The sequence below is a fragment of the Pan troglodytes genome, chromosome 1, assembly GCF_028858775.2.
Source record: "Pan troglodytes isolate AG18354 chromosome 1, NHGRI_mPanTro3-v2.0_pri, whole genome shotgun sequence".
Classification (NCBI taxonomy): domain Eukaryota; kingdom Metazoa; phylum Chordata; class Mammalia; order Primates; family Hominidae; genus Pan; species Pan troglodytes.
The window spans coordinates 107,669,237-107,686,241 of NC_072398.2; the positions used below are offsets into that span (position 1 = coordinate 107,669,237).

At 39.1% G+C, this 17,005-nt stretch overlaps 1 long non-coding RNA gene across 2 annotated transcripts in view; it reads right to left on the reverse strand.

Annotated features, from left to right (window-relative positions):
• LOC104002001 (uncharacterized) overlaps window positions 1–17,005 on the reverse strand; it is a 151,775-nt gene that overhangs the window by 21,281 nt on the left and 113,489 nt on the right. The window contains exon 4 of one of the 2 annotated variants that reach the window (XR_001708329.3): window positions 15,273–15,669. The exons of the other annotated variant lie outside the window; for it this stretch is intronic. This is a non-coding gene — a long non-coding RNA (uncharacterized LOC104002001). Of the gene's footprint in view, window positions 1–15,272; window positions 15,670–17,005 lie in introns of those variants that run through there. 2 annotated transcript variants of the gene reach the window in all.

The following is a 17,005-nucleotide window of genomic DNA, read 5'->3' on the forward strand; positions in this document are numbered from 1 at the left end:
AGTCTTTTGGTGTTCCTTCATCTGAGAATATCTTAATTTTTTCTTCATTCCTAAAGGGTTATTTTTGCTGGATCTATTCACTGGAGTTAGAGTTACAGTTCTTTTCTTTCTGCACTTGAAAAATGTTGTACCACTTCCTTCTGGCCTCCATGGTTTCTGATGAGAAATCCACTATCAGTGAAGTTTTTTTTTCCCTCTTGTCAAGATATCATTTTCTTTCACTGCTTTCAAGATTTTTTTCTCTTTCGTTTTCTGTAGCTTGTCTATTGACTCTTGGCATGGATTTCAATGAGCTTATCCTACTTTGGCTTTGCACATCTTGATTGATAGGTTTATGTCTTTTGCCAGATTTGAGAGGTTTTCAGCTATTATTTCTTTGAATATTTTTAGCCCCACCCTCTCTCTCCTCCCTTGAGACTACAATATGAATGCTAGATCTTTTGTTATAATTCCACAGGTCCCTGAGGCTCTGTTCATTTGTTTTCAATCTGTTTTCTCTCTGGTGTGCAGATTATTTAATTTCTATTATTTTATTTACATGTCCTCTGATGCTTTCCTCTGTACCCTTTATTCAGCTTTTTAACACATCCACTGATTTTTTTCATTTTGGTTATTATATTTTTTTAAATTTCCACCTTTTTTAAGTCTTCTCTTTCTCTGCTGAGACGCTATTATTTTCATTTGTTTTGAGCATTTTATAATTTGTTGAAGCAGTTATATGGTGGCTACTTTAAAATCCTTGCCATAAAATTTTAGCATATATGTCATGTTGGTTTTGGTTTTTATTGACTGCCTTTTATCATTAAAATTGAGGTCTTCCTATATTTTGGTATAACTGAACTTTTTATTAAAATCTGGACATTTGAGTATTATGAGACTCTAGATCTTTTTTAAACCTTCTGCTTCTACAAGCCTCCTCTTACACCACCCCAGCAAAGGATGGGGGATGGTGCTGCCTTATTACTGCCAGGTAGGGGTGGAAGTCCAGATTTCTCACTTGACATCCACTAACACCTGGTTATGGAGAAGAGAATCTTCATTACTGTTGGTGGGAATGGAAAATCTGGCTCCCTACTAGACTTCCATTGATACCACCCTGGCTGGGAAAGGCAGGCATGCCCCAGAACTGCTCTTCACATGAACTTCCCTGGCACGGTGGTGGGTGACCTTTTTACTGCTGGGTGATGGTGATAGTCCTGACTTGGCCTTCCCTAACACCACCCCAACAAGAATGGGAAAGTCTCATTACCGTTGAGTGGGGGTGGATGTCCAAGCTCCTCATGAGGTCTTCACTGATACTGCAGGGAATATGGTGAGGAATAGTCTCACTTGGGGATATCTATTCTCCCCACTTGGCCTTTGTTAACAGGTGTGGAGTTGGAGCTTGTTTTTTTCTGTGGTGTTTGGCTAAAGTAGAGCAGCTATTGTCTAAATGTTTTTCTGTCTTGCTATGCTGCCACCTTTCTGATCCTGTGGCTGAAGACAGCAGGCGTTTTCCCCCTTTGTCTGTACCCATTGGTATTTCTGGGTTGCCAGCATGTAGATATATAAGACAAAATTAAAACAGCTAACTCACTACCATGTTTTTCCATGCATCCAAAGTTCCAAGGTCCCTGACTCGTCTGCCTTCTTCACTCCACCTTTCAGAGTTTTCTCATGTTTTCTAATATAGAATGTCCAGAGTTTTGAGCTTTAGTTAGAGGAAGGCATAGAGAAAAGCATTTCTACTCTATCTTTCAGAAGAAGAAATACCTCTCTCTTTCATTTAGAAGATGGGATTCTTATTGTTTTATACAGATTTCTTGATTGACATTCTTTTTCTTTCAGCACACTGACCATGTTATCCCACTGCCTTCTGACCTCGATAGTTTCTGATGAAAAGTCAATTGTAGATATTTTTTATAAGAACCTGTATGTGATGAGTCATTTTCTCTTGCTGCTTTTATGTTTTTCTCTTTGTCTTTGGCTTTTTACAGTTTGACAATGACATATTGAGGTATGGATCTTTTAAATTTTCTTTTAATTGGAGTTTTTTGAGCTTTTTGGATATGCATGTGTTAATTTCCTACTGCTGCCATAGTAAATTACGACAAATAGTGATTTAAAATAGCTCTGGAGGTCAGAAGTCTAACGTGTTCACTGGGCTAAAATCAAGGTGTCAAAAGGGCCACATTCCTTCTAGAGGCTTTAGAAAAGAATTATTTTCTTGCTTTTTCAAGCTTTAAAAGACTGACTATATTTCTTGGCTTGTGGCCTCTTCCAACATTTTCAAGTCTAGCAATTGCCTCTCAAGTCTTAATCATACAGCACTTCCCTGATACTCCTTCCTCTGTCTTATAAAGGCCCTTGTGATTACACTGGGCTCATGCAGATAATCTAGGATAACCTTCTCATCTCAAGATCTCTAACAATTATATCTGCAGTTTCTTCTGGTAACATATTCACAAGTTTTGATGATTAGAATATGAACATCTTTGAAGGGTCACTGTTCTCCCTAACCACAGTATCAAATGTTTTTTAAAATCAAATTTGGGAAGTTTTAAAATATTTATTTGAAGGTGGAAAAATCAACTCAAGAAAAGGCAGATTAGTAAGAGAAAAAGCATATAACCTTATTAACATGTGCACAGAGAGAACCACAGGATGTCTTCCCACCTCCAAGGGGGTGCAGAAGTTTATATAACATCTGGAGGTTACAGAAAGAATGGGGGCTCAGAGTATGGCCAAAATCAGGTTTTGGTGATAAATCAGGTTATAGCAGCATCTGGTTATGGGAGGAAAAGAAGATACTTGGCTAGCAAAGATGATCTTATTATATAAATGAAACCTCACAAGCAGCAGCCCTCAGAGATACTAGATGGTAAATGTTACTTTCAGACATTTAGAGTGTGTCAGACCATCAGTTAATATTTTCTAGCTCCAGACAAGGGAAGCCCTGGCTGCATCAATGCAGATTCTCCACAGATATAAATTTTCTCCACAAAAGACAGATTTGCAGGACTACTTATGTTTGCTGGCTTTTTGACAGCCATCTCAAAATATGCTAAATAAATATATTTTGGGTTAAAATATTTTTATGTCTTTCAACTGGGTGGAGGGATAAGGAGAAGTTGGTTGAACGGTACAAAAATACACCTATTATAGATTGAAGGAACATGTTCTAATATTGGATAGTACAATAGGGAAATTATAGTTAATAATCACAGACTGGGGACCTCGGGGGGAGGAGCCAAGATGGTTGAATAGGAACAGCTCTGGTCTACAGCTCCCAGCGTGAGCGACGCAGAAAACAGGTGATTTCTGCATTTCCAACTGAGGTACTGGGTTCATCTCACTGGGGAGTGCCAGACAGTAGGTGCAGGACAGTGGGTGGAGCGCACTGCGCACGAGCAGAAGCAGGGCGAGGCATCACCTCACCCGGGAAGCGCAAGGGGTCAGGGAATTCCCTTTCCTAGTCAAAGAAAGGGGTGACACACGGCACCTGGAAAATCGGGTCACTCCCACCCTAATACTGTGCTTTTCCAACGGGCTTAAAAAATGGCACACGAGGAGATTATATCCTGCACCTGCCTTGGAGGGTCCTATGCCCATGGAGTCTCACTCATTGCTAGCACAGCAGTCCGAGATCAAACTGCAAGGTGGCAGAGAGGCTGGGGGAGGGGCGCCCGCCACTGCCGAGTTAGTTGTTTGATTAGGTAAACAAAGCGGCCAGGAAGCTCGAACTGGGTGGAGCCCACCACAGCTCAAGGAGGCTGGTCTGCCTCTGTAGGCTCCACCTCTGGGGGCAGGGCACAGACAAACGAAAAGACAGCACTAACCTCTGCAGACTTAAATGTCCCTCTCTCACAGCTTTGAAGAGAGTAGTGGTTCTCCCAGCACGCAGCTTGAGATCTGAGAGCGGGCAGACTGCCTCATTAAGTGGGTCCCTGACCCCCGAGTAGCCTAACTGGGAGGCACCCCCCAGCAGGGGCGGACTGACACCTCACATGGCCGGGTACTCCTCTGAGACAAAACTTCCAGAGGAACGATCAGGCAACAGCATTTGCAGTTCACCAGTATACTCTGTTCTGCAGCCACCGCTGCTGATACCCAGGCAAACAGGGTCTGGAGTGGACCTCTAGCAAACTCCAACAGACCTGCAGCTCAGGGTCCTGTCTGCTAGAAGGAAAACTAACAAACAGAAAGCACATCCATACCAAAAACCCATCTGTACATCACCATCATCAAAGACCAAAGGTAGATAAAACCACAAAGATGGGAGAAAAACAGAGCAGAAAAACTGGAAACTCTAAAAATCAGAGCACCTCTCCTCCTCCAAAGGAACACAGCTCCTCACCAGCAATGGAACAAAGCGGGACGGAGAATGACTTTGACGAGTTGAGAGAAGAAGGCTTCAGACGATCAAACTACTCCGAGCTACAGGAGGAAATTCAAACCAATGGCAAAGAAGTTAAAAGCTTTGAAAAAAAATTAGATGAATGGATAAGTAGAATAACCAGTGCAGAGAAGTCCTTAAAGGACCTGATGGAGCTGAAAACCAAGGCACGAGAGCTACGTGACGAATGCAGAAGCCTCAGTAGCCGAGCGATCAACTGGAAGAAAGGGTATAGTGATGGAAGACGAAAGGAATGAAATGAAGGGAGAAGAGAAGTTTAGAGAAAAAAGAATGACAAGAAACAAAGCCTCCAAGAAACATGGGACTGTGTGAAAAGACGAAATCTACATCTGATTAGTGTACCTGAAAGTGATGGGCAGAATGGAATCAAGTTGGAAAACACTCTGCAGGATATTATCCAGGAGAACTTCCCCAATCTAGCAAGGCAGGCCAACACTCAAATTCAGGAAATACAGAGAACGCCACAAAGACACTCCTCGAGAAGAGCAACTCCAAGACACATAACTATCAGATTCACCAAAGTTGAAATGAAGGAAAAAATGTTAAGGGTAGCCAGAGAGAAAGGTTGGGTTACCCATGAAGGGAAGCCCATCAGACTAACAGCTGAACTCTCGGCAGAAACTCTACAAGCCAGAAGAGAGTGGGGACCAATATTCAACATTCTTAAAGAAAAGAATTTTCAACCCAGAATTTCACATCCAGCCAAACTAAGCTTCATCAGTGAAGGAGAAATAAAATACGTTACAGACAAACAAATGCTGAGAGATTTTGTGACCACCAGGCCTGCCCTAGAAGAGCTCCTGAAGGAAGCACTAAACATGGAAAGGAACCACTGGTACCAGCCACTGCAAAAACATGCCAAATTGTAAAGACCGTCAAGGCTGGGAAGAAATTGCATCAACTAATGAACAAAATAACCAGCTAACATCATAATGACAGGATCAAATTCACACATAACAATATTAACATTAAATGTAAATGGGATAAATGCTCCAATTAAAAGACACAGACTGGCAAATCGGATACAGAGTCAAGACCCATCAGTGTGCTGTATTCAGGAAACCCAACTCACGTGCAGAGACACACATAGGCTCAAAATAAAGGGATGGAGGAAGATCTACCAAGCAAATGGAAAACAAAGAAAGGCAGGGGTTGCAAAACAGACTTTAAACCAACAAAGATCAAAAGAGACAAAGAAGGCCATTACATAATGGTAAAGGGATCAATTTAACAAGAAGAGCTAACTATCCTAAATATATATGCACCCAATACAGGAGCACCCAGATTCATAAAGCAAGTCCATAGTGACCTACAAAGAGACTTAGACTCCCACACAATAATAATGGGAGACTTTAACACCCCACTGTCAACATTAGACAGATCGAGACAGAAAGTTAACAAGGATACCCAGGAATTGAACTCAGCTCTGCACCAAGCGGACCTAACAGACATCTACAGAACTCTCCACCACAAATCAACAGAATATACATTCTTTTCAGCACCACACCACACCTACTCCAAAACTGACCGCATAGTTGGAAGTAAAGCACTCCTCAGCAAATGTAAAAGAATAGAAATTATAACAAACTGTCTCTCAGACCACAGTGCAATCAAACTAGAACTCAGGATTAAGAATCTCACTCAAAACCGCTCAACTACATGGAAACTGAACAACCTGCTCCTGAATGACTACTGGATACATAACGAAATGAAGGCAGAAATAAAGATGTTCTTTGAAACCAACGAGAACAAAGACACAACATACCAGAATCCTGGGATGCATTGAAAGCACTGTGTAGAGGGAAATTTATAGCACTAAATGCTCACAAGAGAAAGCAGGAAAGATCTAAAATTGACACCCTAACATCACAATTAAAAGAACTAGAAAAGCAAGAGCAAACACATTCAAAAGCTAGCAGAAGGCAAGAAATAACTAAAATCAGAGCAGAACTGAAGGAAATAGAGACACAAAAAACCCTTCAATAAATTAGTGAATCCAGGAGCTGGTTTTTTGAAAGGATCAACAAAATTGATAAACTGCTAGCAAGACTAATAAAGAAAAAAAGAGAGAAGAATCAGATAGATGCAATAGAAAATGATAAAGGGGATATCACCACCGATCCCACAGAAATACAAACTGCCATCAGAGAATACTACAAACACCTCTATGCAAATAAACTAGAAAATCTAGAAGAAATGGATAAATTCCTCGACACATACACTCTCCCAAGACTAAACCAGGAAGAAGTTGAATCTCTGAACAGACCAATAACACGCTCTGAAATTGTGGCAATAATCAATAGCTTACCAACCAGAAAGAGTCCAGGACCAGATGGATTCACAGCTGAATTCTACCAGAGGTACAAGGAGGAACTGGTACCATTCCTTCTGAAACTATTCCAATCAATAGAAAAAGAGGGAATCCTCCCTAACTCATTTTATGAGGCCAGCATCATCCTGATACCAAAGCCGGGCAGAGACACAACCAAAAAAGAGAATTTTAGACCAATATCCTTGATAAACATTGATGCAAAAATCCTCAATAAAATACTGGCAAACTGAATCCAGCAGCACATCAAAAAGCTTATCCACCATGATCAAGTGGGCTTCATCCCTGGGATGCAAGGCTGGTTCAATATACTCAAATCAATAAATGTAATCCAGCATATAAACAGAGCCAAAGACAAAAACCACATGATTATCTCAATAGATGCAGAAAAAGCCTTTGACAAAATTCAACAACCCTTCATGCTAAAAACTCTCAGTAAATTAGGTATTGATGGGACATATTTCAAAATAATAAGAGCTATCTATGACAAACCCACACCCAATATCATACTGAATGGGCAAAAACTGGAAGCATTCCCTTTGAAAACTGGCACAAGACAGGGATGCCCTCTCTCACCACTCCTATTCAACATAGTGTTGGAAGTTCTGGCCAGGGCAATTAGGCAGGAGAAGGAAATAAAGGGTATTCAATTAGGAAAAGAGGAAGTCAAATTGTCCCTGTTTGCACATGACATGATTGTATATCTAGAAAACCCCATTGTCTCAGCCCAAAATCTCCTTAAGCTGATAAGCAACTTCAACAAAGTCTCAGGATACAAAATCAATGTAAAAAAATCACAAGCATTCTTATACACCAATAACAGACAAACAGAGAGCCAAATCATGAGTGAACTCCCATTCACAATTGCTTCAAAGAGAATAAAATACCTAGGAATCCAACTTACAAGGGACATGAACGACCTCCTCAGGGAGAACTACAAACCACTGCTCAAGGAAATAAAAGAGGATACAAAGAAATGGAAGAACATTCCATGCTCATGGGTAGGAAGAATCAATATCGTGAAAATGGCCATACTGACCAAGGTAATTTACAAATTCAATGCCATCCTCATCAAGCTACCAATGACTTTCTTCACAGAATTGGAAAGAACTGCTTTAAAGTTCATATGGAACCAAAAAAGAGCCCGCATCACCAAGTCAATCCTAAGCCAAAAGAACAAAGCTGGAGGCATCACGCTACCTGGCATCAAACTATACCACAAGGCTACAGTAAGCAAAACAGCATGGTACTGGTACCAAAACAGAGATATAGACCAATAGAACAGAACAGAGCACTCAGAAATAATGCCGCATATCTACAACTATCTGATCTTTGACAAACCTGACAAAAACAAGCAATGGGGAAAGGATTCCCTATTTAATAAATGGTGCTGGGAAAACTGGCTAGCCATATGTAGAAAGCTGAAACTGGATCCCTTCCTTACACCTTATACAAAAATCAATTCAAGATGGATTAAAGACTTACATGTTAGACCTAAAACCATAAAAACCCTAGAAGAAAACCTAGGCAATACCATTCAGGACATAGTCATGGGCAAGGACTTCATGTCTAAAACACCAAAAGCAATGGCAACAAAAAGACAAAATTGACAAATGGGATCTAATTAAACTAAAGAGCTTCTGCACAGCAAAAGAAACTACCATCAGCGTGAACAGGCAACCTACAGAATGGGAGAAAATTTTCGCAACCTACTCATCTGACACAGGGCTAATATCCAGAATCTACAATGAACTCAAACAAATTTACAAGAAAAAAACAAACAACCCCATCAAAAAGTGGGCAAAGGATATGAACAGACTCTTCTCAAAAGAAGACATTTATGCAGCCAAAAAACACATGAAAAAATGCTCATCATCACTGGCCATCAGAGAAATGCAAATCAAAACCACAATGAGATACCATCTCACACCAGTTAGAATGGTGATCATTAAAAAGTCAGGAAACAACAGGTGCTGGAGAGGATGTGGAGAAATAGGAACACTTTTACACTGTTGGTGGGACTGTAAACTAGTTCAACCATTGTGGAAGTCAGTGGGGCGATTCCTCAGGGATCTAGAACTAGAAATACCATTTGACCCAGCCATGCCATTACTGGGTATATACCCAAAGGATTATAAATCATGCTGCTATAAAGACATATACACACGTATGTTTATTGCGGCCCTTTTCACAGTAGCAAAGACTTGGAACCAACCCAAATGTCCAACAACGATAGACTGGATTAAGAAAATGTGGCATATATACACCATGGAATACTATGCAGCCATAAAAAATGATGAGTTCATGTCCTTTGTAGGGACATGGATGAAACTGGAAACCATCATTCTCAGCAAACTATCACAAGGACAAAAAACCAAACACCACGTTCTCACTCATAGGTGGGAATGGAACAATGAGAACACATGGACACAGGAAGGGGAACATGACACACTGGGGCCTGTCGTGGGGTGGGGGGAGGGGGGAGGGATAGCATTAGGAGATACACCTAATGCTAAATGACAAGTTAATGGGTGCGGCACACCCACATGGCACAAGTATACATATGTAACAAACCTGCACGTTGTGCACATGTACCCTAAAACTTAAAGTATAATAATAATAAAATTTAAAAAAATAAAAAAGAATCTGGGACCTCCCCATTCTCACTCTCTTGCTCTTGCTCTCACCATGTGACATGTTGGCTCCCCTTCACCTTCTGCCATGACTGTGAACTTTCTGAGGCCCTCATCAGGAGCTGAGCAGATGTTGGTGCCACGTTTATACAGCCTGCAGAACCATAAGCCAATTAAACCTCTTTTCTTTATAAATTACCCAGTCTCAGATATTCCCTTATAGTAATGCAAAAAAGGCCTAATACAGAGTTATTCAAGTCTCTTGAATAACTAGGAGTGGAATGGCTGGGATGTCTTGTAGGTACATGGAATTGTGTCATTTTTTATTCCCACAAGCAGTGTATGAGAGTGTTTATTTCCACATGTTAAGAACCAATTCATTGCAATTTTCTTTTTTTTAGTAGGACATAGGTTGAATGTTTTCAAAGGCTTTTTAAGCATCTGTGGAGGTAACCATGTGATTTTTTTCTTACTGCTATTAGTATTGTGCACTCTAATAGTAGGTTTCCTAACAGAATGCTAACAGGTTCTTGCATTCTTCGTATAAATATCAAGTCATGGTGTGGTGTTTTTTTTGAATGTTGCTTGGGAATCTATTTCTAAATTGTATTTCAGATTTTTGCATCAATTGTCATAAATGATATTGCTCTATACTTTTCTTTTTTGTGCTACCATTACCAGGATTAGGTGCTGATGTTATATTTATATCATTAAAATAATTTAAAAATTCAAAAAAAATAACTGACTGTATATGTCAAAATAGAATAGAACAAGTGTAATGTTTCCAGTGCAAAGAAATGATTAATGTTAGAGGTGATGGATACACCAGTTACCCTGATCTGATCATTACATATAGTATACAGGTATCAAATATCACATGTATTCAAAATATGTACAACTATTGTATACCAATAAAAATATTTTTATGTAGGCATGTAATTTTTGCATCCTTTTCTATATATTCTCTTTTTGGTACTTTCATTATGCAAATTTGTTATTTTTGTAGTGTTCCACAGGTCTCTGAGGCTCTGTTCATTTTTTCTCATTCTTTATTCTTTCTATTCCTCAGACTGCATAGTATCTATTGGCCTAGTTTCAAGTTTCCTGAACATTCTTCTGAAACTGCCTTTGCAAAAATTTTAGCAGTGAGAAAAATCTAATCTGACTCCATCTTGCTTCTAACCTCACAAGCTAATTGCCTCTGTTAACTTTAAAATAAAGATGTTAACAGTCCCTTCCTGAAACTAACCCCTTCCTTGCTAAGGGACAAAAACCACTTTTGTATGACTAACGAAAGGCCACAAAATTAGGACTATGGGAGTAGCTTGAATTCTGCTAAAATATACACATAGTTAATGATAACAAGCCATTGTTCCCTAGCTTGCCTTTCTATATGGTTGTTTACTGCTCTGGAGATCACAAGATTTGTAACTTCTCCAATTGTTCCTGTAGATAACATGACTATTGCCAAAACCTAAAATTGGTGGTTGAAATATTTTTCAGACTGCGTATTCTGGTGACAAACTGATTCCACCCAGACCCATGACTTACAACAAGGAACTGGCTCAATTAGTCATGTGAGCCCCCACCCAGAAACTGGTTCAGCATGTGAAGATAGTTTGTACACTCCTATGATTTCATCTCCAACCAATCAGCAGTACCCATTCCCTAGAACCCTGCCTACCAAATTATCTTTAAAAACCCCAGCCTCTGAGCTTTTGGGGAGGCAGATTTGAGATTATCTCCTGTCTTCTCATTTGGCTGGTCCTGTGATAATTACACTTTTACTGCTGCAATACCACTGTCTCAGTGAGTTGGCTTTTCTGTTTAGCAGGCCAGAAGAACTCATTGGGTGGTTACACTTGTCTCTGCTAAAACTACTGGTTTAACTCATATAGTGAATTTTTCATTTTCGTTATTGTACTTTTCAACTCCAAAAATTCTATTTGGTGATTTTTATAACTTTTATCTCTTTATAGATACGCTCTATTTGGTGAAACATAGTTTTTACACTTTCCTTTAGCTATTTTAACATAGTATTTTCTTTTTTAACTTATTTTTAATAGCTGCTTTAAAGTCTTTGTCTACTAAATCCAACAGCTTGTCCCCCTCAAGAACCTTTCCAATCAAATGCAGTGTTTTTCCTATGTGTGGGCCATACTTCCTTATTTCTTTGCATGTCTGATTTTTTGTTTTTGTTAAAACTGGACATTTTAGAGGAGAAGATATTGTAGCAACTTTAGATTCAGATCCTCCTTCTATCTTCCAATTTTGTTGTTATTGCTTTGGGGTTTTTTAATTGACAAAGAGTATATATATTTATCATGGACAACATGATGTTTTGAAATATGTGTATGACATAAAATGGCTCAATCAAGCTAATTTTAAAAAATAAAATCCTGCTTGATGCTTGTTTTTTTCCATGACTTTTCTAAACCAATTCTGTAGATTTTGTATTTCCTGGAGTGTACAGCCACTGAGTTTTCTGATTACTTTTTAAAAATTCTCATTTTTACTTTCAAGCCTGTCTTTTTAGGGGTCACCTCTAGGTCAACATAGTTGGGTAATTATCCAATGATTGGTCAGAAGATTTTCTTAATGCTTTGATCCAGGGTCTTCAACGTTTTGCCAAGGAGATTTCTATGTGAAGGCACATCTTCAAATCTAAAGGGGTTTATAAGTCAGCATTAACATTTACTTCTTGCTTGCACAGGGCTTCAAGTTTGCCCAAATATAAGTTACTGGATCCCTCTCTGGTTTTCCCTGGCCATGCACTTGGTCCTGTGCAGCATGTGCAGCCTTCTGGATCTCCAGGAATATGTCAGAGCTTTACAAAGTCCTCTGTTATCATATGACTTGTTCCCCAAGTCATCCTTTTAGATTTTTGGCCAGGCTCTTTTTTGTTATGGGCTGAATTGTGTTCCCCTCAAAATGGTGAAGTGCTCACCCCCACTGTCTTAGAACATGGCTGTTTTTGGAAACAGGGATTTAAAAAAGGTAATTAAGTTAAAATGAAGTCGTTAGAGTGAATTCTAATCCAATGTGACTGGTAATCTTACAGGAAAATGAAATTTGTACACAGATATGCACACAGGGAGGACAATGTGAAGACGGACAGAATGGCCATGTACAAGTCAAGGAGAAATATTATAAAAATATTGACAGTGCTCTGAGGATGGGGGTTTTCACAAAGCTCAAAACAGGTCAAACTTCTTCACTGGCTGCCAGCTCTTCACAGCTACCACCCTGGTACTAGGGGTTGGGTACATGGGAATAGTTCCAAGTTAAAGCACCATAGACCCCACTGTTCTTATGAAGCTCGGCAGTTATATTTGAGTGAATGCTTTTCAGTGTGTTCTGTGCCTTTGGTTAATTTTCATAGTTTTAAAATGGTTGGTTTCTATTGGTGTTTTGCCAGTATTTTTGTTGCTTTTGTGGGAAGAGGATTCACTGAGGTCCTCACCCTGACATTCTGAAAGTGTTGTCCCTAACCTTGTTTTTGAAATATATTTATGTTGGTTAGACTTTTAGGTTGACAAGTTTGTTTCCTTTCAAGCCGTTGCTCCTTAAAACATTGGAAGGAAACAAATAAACAATACAGTCTTTTGGCTTGCATTGCTTGGATGAGAAGTCAGCTGTCATTCTCATCTCTATTCTTCTCCATGTAATGTGCATTTTTTCCTAGTTGCTTTTAAAGTTTTCTATCACTAGTTTTGACCAATTTGATTATGATTTGCATGGTGTAGTTTTCTTTCTGTGCCTTGTTTGGGGTTTGTTAAGCTTCTTGAATTTGGGGGCTTAAAAATTTCATAAAATTGGAAATTTTGGCTACTGTTTTTCCACATTTTTTGTTCCCTTCTCTTTCTTGGGCTCCAATGCATATTAAGGCACTTGCTGTCCCCAAGCTCACTGATGTTCTGCTCATTTCTCTTCAGTCCCTTTTTTCTTTTTTTTTTTCTTTTTTATTTTTTGAGACAGAATCTCACTCTGTTGTCCAGGCTGGGGTGCAATGGCGTGATCACAGCTCACTGCAGCCTTGACCTCCAGGGCTCAAGCTATCCTCCTACCTCAGCCACCCAAGTAGCTGGAACTACAGGCACAGGCACGTGGCTGGTTAATTTTCATATTTTTTTGTACAGATAAGAGTCTTTCCATGTTGCCCAGGATGGTCTCAAACTCCTAGGTTTGAGCAATCTTCCCACCTCAGCCTCTCAAAGAGCTGAGATTACAGGCATGAGCCAATGTGCCCAACCTCTTATTTCATTTTGGATATTTTCTATTAGTATGACTTCACATTCACTAACCTTTTTCTATATCTAATTTGCTGTTAATCTCATCCTGTGTATACTGTATCTCAGACATTACATTTTTACTTTAGAATTTCAATATTTTAATATCTTCAATGTCTCTCCTTGTCATATACATAATTTCCTCTACTTTCTTGAACACATAAATGTATTTATAGTAGCTATTTTAACATCATTGATTTATAAGTCTATAATCTGTGTCATTACTGAGTCTTTTAAATTATATTTTCTTTTTAATATAGGTTGTATTTCCTTCCTGCTTCTTTGTATGCCTAAAAATTTTGGATTGATGCCAGACACTGTGAATTTTACATAGCTAAATGAAGAAGTTTTAGTATTCCTTTAAGGATTTTTGGACTTTGTTCTTGGACACAGTTAAATTACTCAGAAATAATTTGATCCTTTTAAGACTAGCTTTTAAGCTTTGTTAGGTGAGCTTAGAATAGCCTTTTGCCTAGTGTCAATTTTGCCTCTCTACTAAGGCACCTAATGAGTCTACTTTGTATGTGTTAGGATTTCTTTGCGCACTGATTGGTGCAAAGACTAACTATTCCCAGCCCTGCGTGAGCTCTCCAGATTATTCCAACTGATCCTCTCTAATCTTTTCCTTGGCTCTCATGTGCTGATTAGCATTCTGCTGAAGAGGGAATTCTGTGGATCTCTGAGACTCTCTTTTTATGTGCATCTCCTCTCCAGGGCTCTGCCACGCAAATTCTAGGTACCTTGATCTCCCACAAACTCTGAATTTTCTCTTATTAATCAAGGGAGACTACTGGGCTCCACTTATGTACCCCCTCCTTGTGCTGTGGCCTGGACACCCTCTCCATGCAGTGAGCTGGTGCATTCATAGGGTTTACCTCATTTGTTTACCTTGTCTCAGTACTCTCTGTCCCATTCCACTCATTGTTTAGTATCTGAAAACACATTTTGTTTTATCTTTTCCCCCAAGTTTTTAGTTATTAAGACAGAAAAGCAAATCTGGTTACTTTTATTCCATTATGGAAGAAGTTCCAAAACCTGATTTTTTTATTTTTTATTTATTTATTTATTTTTTTGAGAAGGTATCTCATTCTGTCACCCAGGCAGGAATGCAGTGGCATGATCTTGGCTCACTGCCACCTCCGCTTCCTGGGTTCAAGCAATTCTCTTGCCTCAGCCCCCCAAGTAGCTGGGATTACAGCCACATGCCACCATGCCCAGCTAATCTTTATATTTTTAGTAGAAACGGGGTTTCACCATGTTGGCTAGCCTGGCCTTGAACTCCTGGCCCCAAGTGATCTGCCTGCCTTGGCCTCCCAAAGTGCTGGAATTACAGGTGTGAGCCACTGCACCCGGCAAAAACCTAATTCTTAAAATGGACAGTTGAACGCTTGGATTGGCATTCAAGGGGCTTCAATTACAGGAAAGTAAAGAAGGGCCAGGAACATTGTTTGTTGCTCTTTAAATCAAATGAGGATTTAAGATTCAACCGTCCATCCAGATGTAATGTTCAGAAGTCCAAGCAGTAGGGAATATAGATAGAACTCAAATATGTCTCATGTATGATAGAGACTAAATATGTCCTGAGTACCCCAGCTGAGAAACTATAACAAATTATCACAAATTTAGCAGCTTTAAACACCACAAATTTTATTATCTCACAGTTCTCCAGGTCAGAAATCCAAGTACAGCATGGCTTGACTTATTCCTTGGCTTGGTTTCTCAAAAGACTACAATTAAGGTATTAGCAGGATTGCATTTCCTTCTGAAGGCTCTAGAAGAGAATCTTTTTCTAGGCTCATTCAGGTTGTCAGGAGAATTTAGTTCTATGTAGCAGAAGGACATGAGCCCTACTTGCTTTTCTGGCTGTCAATCATAGGTCATTCTCAGCTTCCAGAGGCTGCCAGGATTCCCCAGCTCATGGCTCCCTTCAAAGACAGCAACGGCACATTGTGTCCTTCGTGTTTTGGATCTCTCTGACTCTGCTTCTTCTGTTTCATCTCTTTTGCTGTATGTCTTCTCACTCTAGTTGGGAAAATGTGTCACTTTTAAATGCTCAAGTGATTAGATTTGGCTGACCCACATAACCCAGAATAATCTCCCCATATCAAGGTCCAAAGTCTTGAGTACATTTGCAAAGTCCACTTAACAGAAAACATTCTCAGGATCCAGGGTTTGGGGCATAGACCCCTCTCTGGGCATTGGAGGGGGTGGTGGTAGAATTATTTAGTCCACCACATCAGTGTACAAGATAAAATCCCCAACTTATCCTTGACCTTTATATCCCATGAAGACAAATGAATAAACAACTATAGTATCCCTGGGAGATCTTTGACTTTTTACCCTTGCTCTGTTACATGGTTTCATTTTGGAGACTGGGAAATATGTAAATACCAAATATCATCACAGAATATCAGAGGTGGAAGGAATGTCGTCAATCTTCTAGTCTAGCTCTGTTTTACAGATGAAGAAATTCATGTCCAGAGACAGAAAGATTCTTTGATGAGTTAATAGAGCTGAACATTTATTCTGGATCTCCATATCTTTGCCAATATGTGGTTTTATTAATTACATGACTATGGGCATTTACCTACCCTCTCTAAACTTCAGTTTACTCATATAAAATTAAGGATAATAATGGTACTTCTTAAAGGTGTTTTAAGCATTAAAGGAAATAAATATACGTAAAGGAAGCATGTAGTACAGTAACTGTACTTGGCATTTAGTAAGTACTGAAAATACCAGCTATTATTATCATTGTTATTATTATATTATTATTCTAAAGGTCAAAGCTGCATCAACACATAGACCCCTTCTTTTGACTGAATTGATTGGTTAATAATTTACTCCAAGCAATTGTGAATTTGAGGTTTTATGTTATGTCACCACTTTTTCCAACATGATGCTTTCTGCTTGACTGATTTGAACATTTAGATAGGTGAGAAAATCTATGCTACCATGACTGAACTTTTATTTTAAGGTGATAAAGTAATACAATATTTATTTTCCATTTTAATAAATCTGGTAATTCATTCATTCATAAAACCAATGTTTATTGAGTGTCAATTATCGGTCAGGCAGTGAACAAAGTAGTCATGATTCTTGTTCACTCAGCTTATTCACCAGGGAGAAACTGGTAGCCAATGAATAAACAAACACAAAAATAAATATTACTTTAAATTCTTTGAAGGAAAATAATAGGATGCTGCAAGAGATTTAATTAAAAAAACAACTATGCTAGATTAGTGATCACAAGGCTTCTCTGAGATATAATATTCAAGCTGAGACACAAAGAATGAGAAGGAATAAGCCATGTAGAGAATGTTCGTGTGTTTGACGATGGAGAGGGAAATAAATACAT